The following is a 14,378-nucleotide window of genomic DNA, read 5'->3' as shown; positions in this document are numbered from 1 at the left end:
AGACTGTTTGTAGCAAGAAGATACCACATTCCAGCCTGACTAGTATAGCATCACATGACAGAGAGCAGGCCCTGAAAGAAATCAAAGTATTTTACTGCAAAATATGTTTCTTTGACACATTTTGAAATGGCCCTGCAAACCTGTCTCTTCTGGGGGAAATTTACATTCTGTAGAGAATCACCTTCCCTTTTTCTGGTCTTTGTCTGGTCCTGAGGAGATAGCTGAGAGTCTAACACCTTTTAGAGGCTTGAGTAGGAAATTATTTGCCATCTTTTGTCTCTAAGGGCAGCCACCTATGAGACTTTATTTACATAATAAGAACCTTGGTTCTCCCCAACCCCTATCTTAACCCACTCCTTTCTATTGACTCCAGATCTTACATAATAATTTAACTCTTTCAACCAATTGCTAGTCAGAAAATCTTTGAATCTGCCTGTAAGCCCTTTCCCTGCTTCAGATTGTCCTGCCTTTCTGGACCAAACCAGTGTATACCTTACATGTGTTAACTGATGTCTTATATCTTCCTAAAATATGTAAAACCAAGTTGTAACCAAACCACCTTTGGTATATATTCTCTGGACCTCCTGAGGCCGTGTCACTGGTTATGGTCCTCACATTTGGCTCAGAATAATCTCTTCAAATATTTTATGGAGTTTGTTTTTTTCATCAACAGTAATCATGAGGAAAGTCTGATATATTGAAATGAGATTCAGTGGGAAATTTGGCTTCGTTTTCATTTGCTCATGAACAGGAATTTCCAGAAATGTTGATGCAGCAGAAGTAAAAGATATATTATTCCTATATGGGTTGAGATAAGGAAAAAAGTGAGGCTGTAGATTTTTTGTAGTTTGAATTTCTATCAGAAATGGCTGGACTCTAGCCAGTAGCTCATATTTCAACTTTATTTTGTTGTATTTTTCACACATACTGTATCCCAGGATACCCAACAGATCTAAATTTGTGAGTTTTACTTTTAGAACAGTTCAAAAATAATCATGAAGCACAGACTACATGAAGCCCTAAAATTAAGCAGTTTTAAAATGAATAGGGAGCAGATGAACTTTAGAGTGCAAGATGAATAAGAATTCTTCTGTACCAAATGTCAAGAAAGTTTGGAGTAATCATACTTGAGTAGGACAGACATTAAAAGGAAAAAAATATTCTGTACGATTTGAATATGTCCCATCTCCCTCTCTGTGAAGTCTGAATGTCATTGCCCTCCTTAGGTATAATGAGATAGATAGTTGCTTCAGGCTCTGGGCTTTGAGTGGTGCTTGCTATTGTAGTAACCAGCTCTGCATAGCTGGCCAATTATTTGAGGAAACAGTGGCATGGGGAGAATTTTTAAAGTTCTATATAGAAAAACATGAGCTTTCTTTAGAGCAAAGCATAGCCTATTGCAAAGAGGATCTCTATTTTCTTTCCACCATATCCAACTGGCTGACCTTATTATCTTGATGTGATTTCATCTTCATTGGAGATGAAAAGGGTGTAAAAGAGGGAAACACAGATCATATTGTGATTTACTTCTCCTGGACTCCATATTATCTCTAGGATGACCCCTTGTAGCAGGACAGGCCGCAGACAAAACCCCTCAGACACCGGGTTAAAGAAGGAAGAGCTTTATTCGGCCGGGAGCTTCGGCAAGACTCACGTCTCCAAAAACCGAGCTCCCTGAGTGAGCAATTCCTGTCCCTTTTAAGGGCTTACAACTCTAAGGGGGTCTGTGTGAGAGGGTCATGATCAATTGAGCAAGCAGCGGGTACGTGACTGGGGGCTGCATGCACCGGTAATCAGAACAGAACAGAACAGGACAGGGATTTTCACAGTGCTTTTCCATACAATGCCTGGAATCTATAGATAACATAACCGTTTAGGTCAGGGGTTGATCTTTAACTACCAGGCCCAGGGCACAGCGCCGAGCTGTCTGCCTGTGGATTTCATTTCTGCCTTTTAGTTTTTACTTCTTCTTTCTTTGTTTTTTTTTGTTTTTGTTTTTGTTTTTTGTTTTTTGTTTTTTGTTTTTTTTTTTCTTTTTTATTGATCATTCTTGGGTGTTTCTCGCAGAGGGGGATTTGGCAGGGTCACAGGACAATAGTGGAGGGAAGGTCAGCAGATAAACAAGTGAACAAAGTTCTCTGGTTTTCCTAGGCAGAGGACCCTGCGGCCTTCCGCAGTGTTTGTGTCCCTGGGTACTTGAGATTAAGGAGTGGTGATGACTCTTAACGAACATGCTGCCTTCAAGCATCTGTTTAACAAAGCACATCTTGCACCGCCCTTAATCCATTCAACCCTGAGTGGATACAGCACATGTTTCAGAGAGCACAGGGTTGGGGGTAAGGTCACAGATCAACAGGATCCCAAGGCAGAAGAATTTTTCTTAGTACAGAACAAAATGAAAAGTCTCCCATGTCTACCTCTTTCTACACAGACACAGCAACCATCCGATTTCTCAGTCTTTTCCCCACCTTTCCCCCCTTTCCATTCCACAAAACCGCCATTGTCTTCATGGCCCGCTCTCAATGAGCTGTTGAGTACACCTCCCAGATGGGGTGGTGGCCGGGCAGAGGAGCTCCTCACTTCCCAGTAGGGGCGGCCGGGCAGAAGTGCCCCTCACCTCCCGGACGGGGCGGCTGGCCGGGCGGGGGGCTGACCCCCCCCACCTCCCTCCCGGACGGGGCGACTGGCCGGGCGGGGGGCTGACCCCCCACCTCCCTCCCGGACAGGGCGGCTGGCCGGGCAGAGGGGCTCCTCACTTCCCAGTAGGGGCGGCCGGGCAGAGGCGCCCCTCACTTCCCCGACGGGGCGGCTGGCCCGGCGGGGGGCTGACCCCCCCACCTCCCTCCCGGAGGGGGCGGCTGGCCGGGCAGAGGGGCTCCTCACTTCCCGGTAGGGGCGGCCGGGCAGAGGCGCCCCTCACTTCCCCGACGGGGCGGCTGGCCCGGCGGGGGGCTGACCCCCCCACCTCCCTCCCGGAGGGGGCGGCTGGCCGGGCAGAGGGGCTCCTCACTTCCCGGTAGGGGCGGCCGGGCAGAGGCGCCCCTCACCTCCCGGACAGGGCGGCTGGCCGGGCGGGGGGCTGATCCCCCCACCTCCCTCCCGGACGGGGCGGCTGGCCGGGCGGGGGGCTGACCCCCCATCTCCCTCCCGGACGGGGCGGCTGGCCGGGCGGGGGGCTGACCCCCCCACCTCCCTCCCGGACGGGGCGGCTGGCCGGGCGGGGGGCTGACCCCCCCCCACCTCCCTCCCGGACGGGGCGGCTGGCCGGGCGGGGGGCTGACCCCCCCCACCTCCCTCCCGGACGGGGCGGCTGGCTGGGCGGGGGGCTGACCCCCCCACCTCCCTCCCGGACGGGGCGGCTGGCCGGGCAGAGGGGCTCCTCACTTCCCAGAAGGGGCGGCCGGGCAGAGGCGCCCCTCACCTCCCGGATGGGGCGGCTGGCCAGGCGGGGGGCTAACCCCCCACCTCCCTCCCGGACGGGGCGGCTGGCCGGGCCGGGGGCTGACCCCCCCACCTCCCTCCCAGACAGAGCGGCTGGCCGGGCAGAGGGGCTCCTCACTTCCCAGTAGGGGCGGCCGGGTAGAGGCGTCCCCCCCACCTCCTGGACAGGGCGGCTGGCCGGGCAGGGGGCTGATCCCCCCACCTCCCTCCCGGACGGGGCGGCTGGCCAGGCGGGGGGCTGATCCCCCCACCTCCCTCCCGGACGGGGCGGCTGGCCGGGCGGGGGGCTGACCCCCCCACCTCCCTCCCGGATGGGGCGGCTGGCCGGGAGGGGGGCTGACCCCCCCACCTCCCTCCCAGACGGGGCGGCTGGCCGGGCAGAGGGGCTCCTCACTTCCCAGTAGGGGCGGCCGGGCAGAGGCACCCCTCGCCTCCCGGACGGGGCGGCTGGCCAGGCGGGGGGCTGACCCCCCCACCTCCCTCCCGGACGAGGCGGCTGGCCGGGCAGAGGGGCTCCTCACTTCCCGGTAGGGGCGGCCGGGCAGAGGTGCCCCTCACCTCCCGGACGGGGCGGCTGGCCGGGCGGGGGGCTGACCCCCCCACCTCCCTCCCAGACGAGGAGGGAGGACGCTCCTCACTTCTCAGACGGGGTAGCTGCCGGGCGGAGGGGCTCCTCACTTCTCAGACGGGGCGGTTGCCAGGCAGAGGGTCTCCTTACTTCTCAGACAGGGCGGCCGGGCAGAGACACTCCTCACATCCCGGATGGGGCGGCAGGGCAGAGGTGCTCCCCACATCTCAGACGATGGGCGGCCGGGCAGAGACGCTCCTCACTTCCCAGATGTGATGGCGGCCGGGAAGAGGCGCTCCTCACTTCCTAGATGGGATGGCGGCCGGGCAGAGACGCTCCTCACTTTCCAGACTGGGCAGCCAGGCAGAGGGGCTCCTCACATCCCAGACGATGGGCAGTCAGGCGGAGACGCTCCTCACTTCCCAGACGGGGTGGCTGCCAGGCAGAGGCTGCAATCTCCGCACTTAGGGAGGCCAAGACAGGCGGCTGGGAGGTGGTTGTAGCGAGCCGAGATCACGCCACTGCACTCCAGCCTGGGCGCCATTGAGCACTGAGTTAACGAGACTCCGTCTGCAATCCCGGCACCTCGGGAGGCCGAGGCTGGCGGATCACTCGCGGTTAGGTTCTGGAGACCAGCCCAGCCGACACATCGAAACCCCGTCTCCACCAAAAAAATACGAAAACCAGTCAGGCGTGGCGGCGCACGCCTGCAATCACAGGCACTCGGCAGGCTGAGGCAGGAGAATCGGGCAGGGAGGTTGCAGTGAGCTGAGATGGCAGCAGTACCGTCCAGCTTCGGCTCGGCATCAGAGGGAGACCGTGGAAAGAGGGGAGAGGGGAGAGGGGGGAGGGGAGAGGGGAGAGGGGAGAGGGGAGAGGGAGCTCTATCTACCACACAGTCCTTCTCCGAGACCAATTTCTTGGGTGCTCTTGTTGTTACTGCAATTCTAGCCCTTCCCCCAGCTCGAGGCACAAGGAGACCTACTTCTTCTTTCTTTGGAGGCAGAAATTAGGTATAAGACAATATGAGGGGTGGTCAGCATAAGACAATATGAGGAGTGGTCTCCTCCCTTACCCTAAGTATCCTTTTTTTTTTTTTTGAGACAGGGTCTCGCTATGTCACCCAGGCTGGAGCGCACTGGTGCGATCTCGGCTCACTGCAAGCTCTGCCTCCCGGGTTCATGCCATTCTCTTGCCTCAGCCTCCAGCTGGGACTACAGGCGCCTGCCACCGTGCCCGGCCAATTTTTTGTATTTTTGGTAGAGATGGGGTTTCACCGTGTTAGCCAGGATGGTCTCGATCTCCTGACCTCGTGATCTGCCCACCTCAGCCTCCCAAAGGACTGGGATTACAGGCGTGAGCCACCACGTTCGTCCCTAAGTATCCTTAATAATAATCTTACATACAGTACTTTATTGATTGATGGATTGATTGATTGATTGAGATGGGGTCTCGCTATGTTGCCCAGGCTGATCTGGAACTCCTGGGCTCACATGATCCTCTTTCTGGGCCTCCCAAAGTGCCAGGATTATAGGTGTGAGCCTATAGGCCCTATAGCCTATTATAGGTGTGAGCCATGCCTGGCCCCTTAGAGCACTTTTAATTTGGTTAATAATTTTTCACATGGTTATATACATGGAATATATTTTAAAAACATTTTTGCACTAATGTTTTTTTCCAAACAAGATAAGTTCCTTCAGTATAGGTCCTCGTGTTCTACTGATAGCAACAAGAGGCAGAAAAATTCTAGGCAGACAGGGCAGGTCCCTGACAAAACCCCACCTTCAAGCCAAAAAGCCTGAAACCTGCAGCCCAAAGTGAGAACTTCTATTCCAGTGGCCTGCTCAAATGTTGCCTTTCCTAAACTACCCATGGCCCACCCCCGTCCTGTGCCTATAAAGACCCCAGACTCAGTCAGAGAAGCAGCTGAACATTGGAGAGAAGTGACTTGACTTCAAGGGAGAGCTTGATGGCTTGACTTTTTGGTGAAGAGTCCAGCCAGAGACAGCTGGACTTGAGAGGAAGATTACCTGCCCATCCCATCCCTTTTCCAGCTCCCCTTCCTGCTGAGAGCCACTTTCATCGTTCAGTAAAATCCTCTGCATTCACCATCTTTCAATTTGTTCGTGCGACCTCAATTTTCCTGGACACCAGACAGGAGCTTGGGAGCCAACAAATGCAGATACCAAAAAAAGGCTGTCACACTGGCCCTTTGCCCTTGCTGGCGGAGGGCAGCTGTCCCACATGATGAGGCAGAGGGCCCGCTGAGCTGTTAACACTTAAGCCATCTGTGGATGGCAGAACTAAAGGAGCACTGTAACCACCCTCTGGGGCTTCAGGAATTGCAGGCACCCCCATCCAGATGCTGCTGCGTGGCCCGTACGGCGTTTGCTCCTGCTGGCACCCAAAAGCAGTTGGCTGATTCCTGCACTTGCTTGCTCTGGTTCCTGCACTTGTTTGCTTGCACACTCCCTCCCGCAACAGGTAGACAGGGGCAGGCTAAGCAAACAAGGCACCCCTGTTGTGAGTCCTGTGAAAGAGTCAAGATAATATCCTGCTCACTCCTTTTGTTTTTAATCCTCTGTAGTGCTGCTTAGTACAGAGCAGGGATTGGCCATCTATAGCCAACTGCCTATTTCTGTATGGCCCATGAGCAGAGAATGGTTTTTACATTTTTTAAATGGGTGAAAAAAAATCACAAGAAGCAGCTTTGTGAAACTTGAAAGTGACGTGAAATTAAAATTTCAGTGTCCATAAAAAGAGTTATCTGCAATCCCATTTCACTCCCATTCTTATTAGAGATAACCACTGTTATTAATTTGGTGTTTATCATTTTTGTTGAAGACTATAACATCATGTATATTCATTGTCCTTCCCTAGGGGATGATTATATTTATTACTGCAGCATGATTACTACATTTCCCTTACTTTTGTATAAGTTTTATAAGTTTCCCTTACTTTTATGTAAAGAACAGGTAGCTGTTCTTTTATTTTCACTGCTATAAGTTGTGGATATTATTTGTATAAATTTATACAAATATGCCAGTATATGATTTATTAGTCAGTTATTGCTATGTAACAACCAACCAGAAAATGTCAGTGGCATAACAAACATTTATTTAGCTCATGCTTCTCTGTAATTGCCTGACAAGTTCTTGTTGCCCACTGCACAGATAGAGCTGATTAACTGATACAGCCGTATTGCCGTAAAGAGAGTTTAATTCATGCAAGGCCAGCCAAGTAGGAGGACAGGAGTTTATTATTCATCAAGTCAGCCTCCCTAAGGACTGAGAGGCTAGGGTTTTTATGGATAGTTTGGTGGGCAGGGGACTAGGGAATGGGTGCTGCAGATTGGTTGAGGATGAAATCACAGGGGTGTGGAAAACAGTCCTCATGCACTGAGGCTGCCTCTATGTTTGGGCCACAGGACAGGTTCAGTCATGAGTCATGGGTCTGGGTGGGGTCATTCAGTTGCCAGAATGCAAAAGTCTGAAAAATATCTCAAAAGATCAGTCTTAGATTCTACAATAGTGATGCTATTTATAGAAGCAGTTAGGGAAGTCACAAGTCTTGTGACCTCCGGGCACATGCCACCTGAGTTGTAAGGGATTAGAGAAACTAAGCCTACATTTTAATGGAATTCAGGCCTCTTCCATAATCCTAATCTTGTGGCCTTTTACTAGTTTTACAAAGGTTGCTTTGGTACCTGAGCAAGGAGTTTTAGGGAGGGACTATTAGCATTCTTGCTTTCAAGTTAAACTATAGTCTAAATTCCTCCAATTCCCGGGCTCTTGCCCAGGAATGAGTAAGGACAGCTAGCCTATGAGACTAGAAGCAAGATGGAGTCAGCCATGCTAGACTTCTCTTTCTGTCATAATCTTTGCAAAGGCACTTTCATCTGCAGATCCCATGAAGTGCTCTCTGCTGCTCTCAGCTGAGCTCTGTAGATAGGCTAGAGGTTGTCTAATTAAGCTAGGATAGCTCTGAAAGTTTGTCAGCAGATTTGTCAGCCTGCTTTATGTGTTTATAACTTTTTAGACCACTGGCCCATCCAGGATATATTTTTCTTATAGATGGCCAAGATATAAGAAAGAAAGCCAACCTCAGAAGTCCATTTTAAGGATGCTTATGTCCCATCTGCTAATATCCCATTGGCTAAAACAAGTTACACAACAAAGCCCAATGGCTTTTCCATAGAGGTCAATGGGAAGGAAGTAAATATTTGAGATCAGTAATCTAATCTACCATGCCAGTTTTTTGTTTTGTTTTGTTTTAGAGACAGGGTCTTGCTCTGTTGCCCAGGCTAGAATGCAGTGGCATGTTCATAGTTCATGTAACCTTGAACTCCTGTGCTCAAGTTATCCCCCACTTTCACTTCCTGAGTAGCTAGGACTACAGGTGTGTACCATCACACCAAGCTAATTAAATTTTTTTTTGTAGAGACAAGTGTCTCACTGTGTTGCCCAGGTTGCTCTCAAACTCTTGGCCTCAAGTGATCTTCCCACCTCAGACTTCCAAACTGCTGGGATTATAAGTGTAAGATACCACATCTGGCTCCATGCCAGTTTTTTTTTTTAATCATTACAAACCATACTGCAGTGAATATTCTCCTATATGTGCCCTGGTGCATATTTGCAGTAAGTTATTTTCTTTCTCTTTTCTTTTTTTTTTTTTTGAGATGGAGTTTCACTCTGGTTGCCCAGGCTGGAGTGCAGTGGCACAATCTCAGCTCACTGCAACCTCCATCTCCTGGGTTCAAGTGATTCCCCTGCCTCAGCCTCCCAAGTAGCTGGGATTACAGGCATGCGCCACCATGCCTAGCTAATTTTGTATTTTTAGTAGAGACGGGGTTTCACCCTGTTGGTCAGATTGGTCTTGAACTCCTGACCTCAGGTGATTCACCTGTCTCGGCCTCCCAAAGTGCTGGGATTACAGGCATGAGTCACCACGCCCAGCCAAGAAGTTATTTTCAGCATATACCTGGAACTGGACTTGCTAGCCCATAGAGTACATTCCTCTTCACATTTGGTAGACATTGCCAAATTGATTTCCAGAGTTGATAGAATAATTTATCTTCTCTCCAAGAATATATGAGTTTCTTCCTCTGCACTGCTGCCAACACTTGGTATTATCAGATTTAAATTTTAACAAACTTATGAAAGTAAATTATTGTCTCTTTGTGCTTTTTCTACTCTCTATCTGCTTGATCTTTATTATTTCCTTCCTCCTACTAATATTTAGTTGAGTTTGTTCTTGTTTTTCTAGTTCCCTAAGATGCAATATTAGGTTGTTTATTTGAGGGCTTTCTTCTTTTTCAGTGTAGTGTTTATTGTTATCAACTTCCCTCTTAGAATTGTTTTTGGTATATTCCATAGCAAAAACATATTGCGTTTCCATTTTTGTTTGTCTCAAGAAATGTTTAAAATTTTCTTTTTAATTTCTTCATTGACCCATTATTCAGGAGCATATTGCTTGATTTCCACATCTTTGTAAAGTTTCCAAAGTTCCTCCTGTTATTTATTTCTAGTTATATATCATTGTGGTCAGAAAAGATACTCGATACAGTTTCAGTCTTCTTAAATTTGTTAAGACTTGTTTTGTGGGCTAACATATGATCTGTCCTGGAGAAGTGTTCATGTACAGGTGAGAAGAATGTGTATTCTGTAGCAGTTGGATGGAATGTTCTGTAAATCTGTCTTAAGTCCATTTGGTCCAGAGTACAGTTTAAATCTGATGTTTCTTTATTGATTTTCTATCTAGATGATCTGCCCGTTACTGAAAGTGGGATGTTGAAGCCCCCTAATATTATTGTATTGCAATCTCTCTCTCTGTTTAGATCTATTAATATTTGCTTTATATTTAGGTGCACTGAGATTGGGTTCATATATATTTACAATTGTCATATCTTCTTAATGAATTGACTCCTTTATTACTAAATAATACCTTCTTTGTCTCTTTTTACAGTTTTTGACTTATACTCTATTTTATCTAGGTATAGCTACTCCTGCTCTCTTTTGGTTTCTATTTCCAAATATCTTTTTCCCTTTACTTACTTTCAGTCTGTTTGTGTCCTTACTGGTGAAATGAGTCTCTTATAGGCATCATATAGTTGGGTCTTTTTAAAAAAAATTTATTCAGCCATTCTATGTTTTTTAATTGGAGAATTTAGACCATTTATAGTCACTGTTATTATTGATATGTAAGGACTTTATTATAGCCATTTTGTTCCTCATTTTCTGGTTGTTTTGTAACCCCTCTCTTCCTTTTTTTCCTTTGTTACTGTCTTCTTTGTCTTCCTTTGTGGTTATTTTCTCTGGTAGTATATTTTAATTCCTTGCCTTTTATTTTTAGAGTATCTATTACAGGATTTTTCTTTGTGGCTACCGTGAGGCTTACAAAAAACATAATTATAACAGATTATTTCAAGCTGATAACAGCTTAACTTTGATCACAGACACACAAAAACTCTACACTTTAAAGTGTTTTAAAGATTTTTCTGGTTTTATTTTGCATTTCACTAATGACAAGTGAGGCTTATCATCTCTGCATGTTATTGACTACTTACATTGCCTTTTCTATGAATTGCCTGTTTATAGTCTCTGTTCATTTTTCCATTTGATTATCCTTTTTAGTAAAAGTAGTTTATATATTCTCACTGAAATCTGTTATATACATTGCAGATCTCCTGTCCTAGTCTGGGGCCTGTCTTTTTATTTTGTTTGTGGTGATTTTTAATGCACAGAAGTTGTCAATACTGATATTTTCAAATGTTTCAGTCTTCTCCTTGATAGTTTGTACTGTTATTTTTAACTGATAATCTGATGATTGTAATAGTGTGGGCATAGTGAGGTAAGGGCCTGAACTAGTGACAACTGAAAGAAAATAACTGAATAATTATGCAAGAAAATAAGTGTAACTGAGTACTAATTTCTCCACCCTCAAAACTCCCACAGCACCCTTTTATTGAACTAATTGTATGCTCCCTTGTAATGTTAATTATTATTCTAATTTGTAGATCTTGAAATGACATATTTGATTCAGTTGCCCTTGTGTCTTTTGACAAAATGAGTTTGACAAAGTCAGTTGCCATTGTCTTTAAACAAGTCTTTTAAATGTTCACTCTGAGGCTTAAACTGAGACTATTCTTAACAGTATGTGTGTACCTTTACACATACTCTACTTTTACATATACTCTACTTTTACACACATATTTATAGTATTTTGGGTGTGGATTCAAGAAAAGAGGCAACTGCCATAATTAGAAGATTATTAGAGTTAAAATTAAAAAACAGTCATTTAACCTTCTGAGCCTTGGCTTTCTTATCAATAAAAAGGCAAAGGTAGTGTTTATAACACACTATGAGCATTAAATTAAATGACTGAAAGTTCTTTGAATAAAAGTTTAAAAACCATAGGAAACATCTCAGTGAAAACAACATAGCTATAGTCTGGTGTTTCTAAGCTGGGACCAAAAGGTTTGGGTAGCAAACTGAAAGGGAAATGTCATATGGAAGTCACCTAAGTATTAGTTTTAAACTACACATGCTATTTTTTCTCCTTTCATTCTCCATGCTCTCCCTGCCCCCAGTAATTGGGCCTATTAGATTTTCTAGAGGAGTAGTTAGGGACAATAGCTTGAATTACTTCATCCATCCACATTCCCCACACTCCACTTCCAAACATTTTAAGAACTGATCTAATCCAACCATCTCCTTCATTTGGCAGGTAAATAAATCAAAACATAACAAAGTGAAATAATCATTTCTTTCAACTTGAAATAATGAAAGTCTTGGCCTACTTCATGTCAGTATTTGCTTATAAAATGACAATAATTCTCAGTGAGTGCCAGGTTGTCCTCCCATGCCCCTTCCCCCTCACCATTTTTTTAATATAATGAAGAGCATAAAATATAAAACATAAATGTGTTCCATCTTCTCCATCTTCACAGTTCATGTCACAGAAGTAACCACCTTTAAAATTTTAAGTTACATTTTGAGTTATTCTGGGTATTGCCCTGATAACCTAAAACCTGTGCTGTCTAATACAGTAGCCAGTAGCCATATTTGGCTACTGAGCACTTGAAATGTGGCAAGTCTGAGTTGAGATGTATTATAATTACAAGATACACCCCGATTTTGAAAATGTAGTATTAAAAAATGTAAAATATCTCAATATTTTCTCTTGATTACTACTTAAAATGATACTATTTGGATATATTCAATTAAATAAAGTATTAAAATTAATTTCACTTGTTTCTTTTTGCCCTTTTAAAATTTTAACGTTATTTTTGTCCGGGCACGGTGGCTCACGCCTTTTATCCCAGCACTTTGGGAGGCTGAGGTGGGCGGATCATGAGGTCAGGAGATCAAGACCATCCTGGCTAACACGGTGAAACCCTGTCTCTACTAAAAATACAAAAAAAAAAATTAGCCGGGCATGGTGGCACGCACCTGTAGTCCCAGCTACTCAGGAGGCTAAGGCAGGAGAATCGCTTGAACCCAGGAGGTGGAGGTTGCAGTGAGCCGAGATCATGCCACTGCACTCCAGCCTGGGGGACAAAGCGAGACTCCATCTCAAAAAAAAAATTAATTAATTAATTAACCTTATTTTTAAATTGACATAATAATTGTACATATTTATGGGGTACATAGTGCTGTTTTGATACATATAATTTATATAGTGATTAGATAAGGGTAATTAGCATATCACCATCAAACATTTATCATTTCTTTGCGTCAGTGCCTTCCTTCTAGATATTTGAAACTGTATAAATATTGTTGTTAACTCTACAATGCTATAGAACACTAGAACTTGTTCTTACTATCTAGGTGTAATTTTGTATCCTTTAACGGATCTTTTCTAGTCCCTCCCATTTCCCCTATCCTTCCCAGCCTCTGGTATACCCTGTTCTACTTTCTACTTATATGAGATCGACTTTTTCTGGCTTCCACGTAGGGATGAGAACATGCGGTGTTTAACTTTCTCTTCCTGCCTTATTTCATTTAACATAATGTCAACCAGTTGCATCCATGTTGCCTCAAATGACAGAATTTCTTCCTTTCTACCTTTTTAAAGATGGCTGTTAGAAAATTTTAAATTACACATGTGACTTGCATTTGTTATTCACACTATATTTCTGTTGGACAGTGCTGATGCAATTAGTAAGCATATATCTGCCTTAGTTGATGTACCAAGTTTTACTTGTGAGACATCTGATTCTATTCTGATTCTCCTGCCTTTGTAAGGAACCAGGAAGATTTTTTCCTGAAAATCTTTAGGATTTTTTAATCCTTGGTATTCTGAAATTTCACAAGCATACACTGAAGTGTGGGTAGTTTTTTTTGTTCAATATGCTTAGAACACTTGGTAAGGTCTTTTAGTCTGTCTCTCTATAGTTATGAGAAAGTTTCTGCTAGTATTTTTTGGATTATTTTCTCCCTGTTTCTGAATGAGAAAGGTCCTGTAGGATACTAAACCTCTTGGATTGAGTCTCTGTTTTCTATAATTCTATCTTATATTTTCTATTTTCTATCCCGCTGTCCTTTGGCAGTAGTTTGGGAGGTTACCTTATCCTCATCTTTTGACAGTATATTAAAAAATAGGGCTGGATGCGGTGGCTTATGCCTGTAATCCCAGCACTTTGGGAGGCTGAGGCGGGTGGATCACCTGAGGTTAGGAGTTCTAGACCTGACCTAGTAGCCTGGCCAACCTGGCAAAACCCCATCTTTACTAAAAATACAAAAATCAGACAGGTATCGTGGCACACACCTGTAATCCCAGCTACTTGGGAGGCTGAGGCAGGAGAATCACTTGAACCCAGGAGGTGGAGGTTGCAGTGAGCCAAGATCGTGCCACTGCACTCCAGCTTGGGTGACAGAGCAAGACTCTGTTTCAAAATAAATAAATAAATAAAATAAAATAAAATAAAATAAAAAATAGAGGGAGATAGGCAATCAAAGTTTTAATTGTCTAGAACTCTTTCTTGTTCTCTGTTCTTTTATCAGAAGCCTGTTCTGATAAATATCAGCCTTTATGACTTACACTCTCTTAAATATCTGTCAGGTTGCAAATTAAAATTGTTTCTAACATTTCTTTCTGTGTCTTAAATTATCTGTTTCTTTTACAGTCAATGGTTCAGTTTGTTTAGGGCTGGCTTCTGGAAGATGAGGCACATTTCAGATAAGAAGAATGTATACCCAAATGTTTAAATTAGAAATGCAAAAAGCTTTTTCTGGGAGCAACGATAATCTGATGATTGTAATAGTGTGGGCATAGTGAGGTAAGGGCCTGAACTAGTGACAACTGAAAGAAAAGAACTGAATAATTATGTAAGAAAATAAGTGTAACTGAGTACTAATTTCTCCACCCT

The 14,378-nt window shown here is 45.1% G+C and overlaps 1 protein-coding gene across 2 annotated transcripts in view; it reads left to right on the top strand.

Moving 5' to 3' along the window:
* The window catches only part of MICU1 (mitochondrial calcium uptake 1), a 264,649-nt gene that overhangs the window by 80,588 nt on the left and 169,683 nt on the right, over positions 1-14,378 (top strand). The window lies entirely within an intron of this gene.

This window comes from Pan paniscus, chromosome 8 (genome assembly GCF_029289425.2).
Source record: "Pan paniscus chromosome 8, NHGRI_mPanPan1-v2.0_pri, whole genome shotgun sequence".
NCBI classification, from domain to species: domain Eukaryota; kingdom Metazoa; phylum Chordata; class Mammalia; order Primates; family Hominidae; genus Pan; species Pan paniscus.
Note: the sequence above shows the minus strand (reverse complement) of the source record. Positions and strands in the feature narration are given on the sequence as shown.